Below are 4,396 nucleotides of genomic sequence, written 5' to 3'. Positions count from 1 at the left end.
CCCGTGCCAGCCCGGTGCCACCCCGCAGCGGCCCCCTCCGGCTCAGCCAGTGCCACCGATTCCTCAGGGTGACATGTCACTCCTGTCCATCGCCAGGCTTTTTGCTCGGTTTCTGGCCCTTGGGCACAAGGTTGCAGTTTTTTGGCTCAGCAGGAGAAGAGGCAAGGCGAGCTCGGGTTGTTTTTATTAGAGTTAAAAAGGAAGCTTTAAAGCAGACGTTCCGACGCGTCCCGAGCCTAGTCCGCACGTCGCAGCCGTGCCAGCGCAGGCAAATCCTCCCGTTGGGCGATCGGCTCCCCGGGGCAGGGAGCTGGGCTCACCCAGCAGCCGAATCCCGGCCGCTGGGGCTTTGGCAGCACCAGGTCTTTTGCTGCTCTAAGGGCATCTCCCCCCAGCCCCGCTGAAGGCACCGGGGCGGCTCTGGTTGCAGATAGACTTTTGGAAGCAGAAGTTGAAGAAATAAAGGTCCAGTTTTGACCTTGTGTTGTTCCCGTAGGGTAAAGAGTGTGCTCTGAGCCAAACCCCCGCGTAATGCTTCTGGGCTGAGCCTGTGACACTTCAAGCTGATCTAACCTTGGGGTTCTCCCTTTGCCTTCAGCAGATTTTGGGGGGACATCACCCATCTTGGGTACAAAACCGTTGGTCTGGTCCTAGGACTGTGCCAGGTCGATGCCTTCAGCACCACAAGCTGCTCCAAATGTCCGGTGACTTGGAAGGAGCAGCAGGAATATGCTCCTATTTAATCTGGCCCTTGGTTTTGGAAGCGACACCCCCCTATAGCTTCCTCATCGCGGGCTGGGCTGCGCTTACGCTCATGGCCGTTGGAAACCGAGATGGTTCGTGCCCCCCAACCCTGTGCCCAGACAGGGTGATACCAGCCCCGTCCTGGGTGCAGGGGAGATTTGGGCGGATGTTGTTGGTCGACAGAGCTATTCTGCATCCAGCTTTCGACAATCCGGCCTTTTTTTTTTTTTTTTTTCGCAGTGCAAATGTGCCTGTTTGCAGCGAAAGGAAAGGATGTGAAGCCCCGGGGAAGGGGGGGGATGGCGCGTGCCTCCTGTCCACATCTGGCCCCCTGGAAGCAATAACGCGCTGCCGAGACGAGCTTCTTGTATGTGGGAGCTGCAGATGTTTAGTGAGGACAAATGTCTGAGATGCTTTGAGATAAGGAGCCAGAAATGCACATGATGGGGTGATGGGGCAGGGGGGTGCCCAGCAGGGCTGGGAGAGCTGCCGTGGGGCACAGCCCCGTCCCCGCAGCCCCTCTCCTCCCTGGAAAAACCCCGTCCTGTTCCTCACAAGCCTCCTTTGCCGTTCAAAAGCTGCTGAAGCCCAAGGGGTGAGCTTGCACAAAGCCTCCCAAAGCCAGGGCCAGCGAGGGGACGTGGCCTGATGGGGAGCACAGGAGAGGCTCTGCAGTTTGCCACACAGTGTGGCAGAACTCCGGCCACCAGCCCCAGCTCCTTGCCCTGCAATGGGCCTGCTCCCCTTTTCTCTCCCTGCCTCAGTTTCCTTGCTCCTACCCTGCTTTGCTGACACCTGTCACAGTGATGTTGAAAAAAAAAAAAGAGTTAAGCAATAAAACTGGGTGATTTCTGCACCCCCTGTGCCAGTGCCTGCAGTTTCACTGACCTTGTTGGTGGCCTGTGGGGAGCACGACGGTGACAGGGGGACAGACAGACAAAACAGAGCACAAACACAGGCTGTTAACCTCAGTTCATTTATCCAGAGCCGGCCCATGGGTCCAGGGCATCAGCGCTGCGTTAGGTACCGGTGCAGCATCCTTTGTCCCACCTGCAGCCAAACCCACGTGGCTCCTGGGAGACTCGTGCCTCGGTTTTCCCATCTGCAAAGTGGGAGTGCTGGGGTGCGTCCCCAGGGATGGCTGGCACGTCCCCGGCCGCACTGCTCAACCCAGGGCTGACAGTGACCTATTTACCTACGGCAGAACTTTCTGCTCCACTTACTTGACCCGGCACCTTTGTGTTTGCTTAAAGCCGGGAACGTTTCCTCTCGGCCAAGCCTGGCGCACGCAGGTATGTTTGCCCGAGAGACAGACCGCTGCTCTGTACATCCCCAGCTCTCCGCCTCAGAGGAATTCGGACCCTTTTGCTGCAATACCATCGCAAAATTCACCCTGAAAAGCTTCCACGTTTTTCTTTGCCCCCTTCTCCCCATCCCTCTCAAGCTGCACGGTCGTCATCTCAGGGACAGGCAGCACCGGGGAGTAGAAAGGTGACATTGTTCTGCCCTGGAAGGCCGTCAGCATCCCAGCTCCTCGGCTCTGTAGCTGCCTCAGTCATGCATGTTTGCATATGTTAAAAATATTTAGTCCACTGCTAAAAAAAATATTATGCCCGAGATCTGGGGCCAGCTAAATATAATGCCATCTATGTGTCCGTGGCGCTGCGTGCCGGAGGCACAGAGGGGTACTATTTGCCTTCGGAGCGGCCCTCGGCTGTGAGCAGGGATGCTGGGAGTGATCTCGAGACTGATGTCTGCCAGAAATGCTTTTCTCCCCCCTTGGAGAAGGATTTGGGGCAAGGAAAGCTCTTTGCTGGGGTGTGGGTTGTTGCGGTGGAGCGCGTGGCTCGTGCCGGGGCGCTTCGCTCTGCCCTGTGGCTGCGAGCAGGGATGCACAAGGCAGGAGGGGAGGAAAAAAAAAAAAAAAAAAGTCAAAAAAAGATGTTGGCTCTAAGGAAAAGTCATAAAAATGAAAGAGCGGACTGGGCTGATTCCTGGATTCACGGGCGGTGGGGCAGGCGCAGCGCAGGGATGAGCCGGGGATGGCTCCGCTCCCCAAACCCTCCGGTGCACGGGGTGGTTTCACAGCACGGATATGGGCCACGCTGGGGACAGCTGAGACCTCCCCGACTCATTCCACGCATGCCGCAGATCATACTGAGGGCAGGTTATGGCTACTACCGACCTCGCCCAGGCTTTTGCCCGTGGCCTGGAGGTACCCAGCACTGCTCGGGCTGGGGAGAAGCTTCCAGATAAGTTTCATATAAATAATTCCAAGCCAGCTGAGAGTGTGGGAGGGAAAACATTTCCCCGTAGTAATCTCCCCTGATGAGGGGCAGGAGAAAAGAGTTTGTTCTGGCCGCAGGAGGAAGACAACGGGGAGCGAGGCCACGGGATTTTTGTGCAGAAGCATTAAGGAATCATTTCCTCTGCTTTTTTCCTTATATATTTATTTTTGGAGTGGGAAAAGGGGCTGGAGGAGGGTGGGGAGGTGAAATAATCCCGGGCAGAGAGTGTGAAGGAATCTTTATACCCTGTCCTTTTTCTTTTTTGGATTTTTTTTTTGGCTTTTTTTTTTTTTTTCCCTTCTGCAAGTGTTTTGAGAGGCAGGGGAGCGAGCGGCCGGGTACACTGCGGCCATTCATGGCTCAGCTGGGGGCGTGCGGGGCGCGTGGCTGGGTGGGAGCGCACCACACCGGAGAGGAGAATAATTTGTTCACAATATAGAGCCGGGTAAAATAGGCTGGTTGTCTGAGCGTGGATGTAGCATAATGTATAGAAGTGTAAGCATCAATAAGTCTATTTATGAGCGGAGCCTTTTGCCGAGCAGGGCTGTGAATAAACTATACAGCTCGTACAAAAATGTAAATGTTAGTGATCCCTTAGAGACATAATTACAGGAAAAAATAAGGACAGCTTTTCAGCGTTCGGGAAGCCAGCCTCCCTCGTCCCCTTTCTAACTGCCGACACACAGATTCTTTTCCCCCCCCTGTGGGGTGTCTGCGTCCAACGTGACGCGTCCCCCCTCTTGCAGCTCCTCCATCGTCCTCCCAGCCCGCTAATTAAAGGAAAGTTGTGTCTCCACGTCCCGCGAAACGTGTTCGCCGCCCGCTTTGGTGTGCAGAGCTCTTGAATTCCTCAAGCCTGTGTGCCACTGGCTCCTCTGGACCACAGTGAAAGGTTTCATTCATCCCTGCTCTGCTGCCTTCTAGAGTTACCACACCCTGGGCCTCTGCTCCGCAGCTCCTCTGTTTTCCTTTCATTAGCAGGATTCCCAGATTGAGCGGCTGCGAAGGGCTGGGAAGAGATGCTACAGCCCTATTAGCGTAAGGGCTCTGCAAATACCTGCCCCGCGCGCGCTCCTGCCGTTCACCATCAGGTCTGCAGAGCAGGAAAGCCAAAATCTTTGGGGTTTGGGTTGGGTTTTTTGTTTTGTTTTGTTTTCTGAAGTGCTACTATAAAAGCAGCTCTGAGCGCTGCCCTGTGCCTCAATTTCCCTGAGCAGACCCCGTTTCCACCCACTGCAGTGATGAGTTTGCAAGGGCTTTCTGCCAGCTGCAGGCAGGACAGGCAGCGCCCACCCTGGGGACCCCCCCCCCCCAAAAGATGCTTTGGGATCTTTGGGGCTTATTTGGCTGAGTCCCAGCCACGG

Source organism: Athene cunicularia (genome assembly GCF_003259725.1).
Source record: "Athene cunicularia isolate RWA chromosome 11 unlocalized genomic scaffold, athCun1 chr11_part2, whole genome shotgun sequence".
Lineage (NCBI taxonomy): Eukaryota > Metazoa > Chordata > Aves > Strigiformes > Strigidae > Athene > Athene cunicularia.
Note: the sequence above shows the minus strand (reverse complement) of the source record.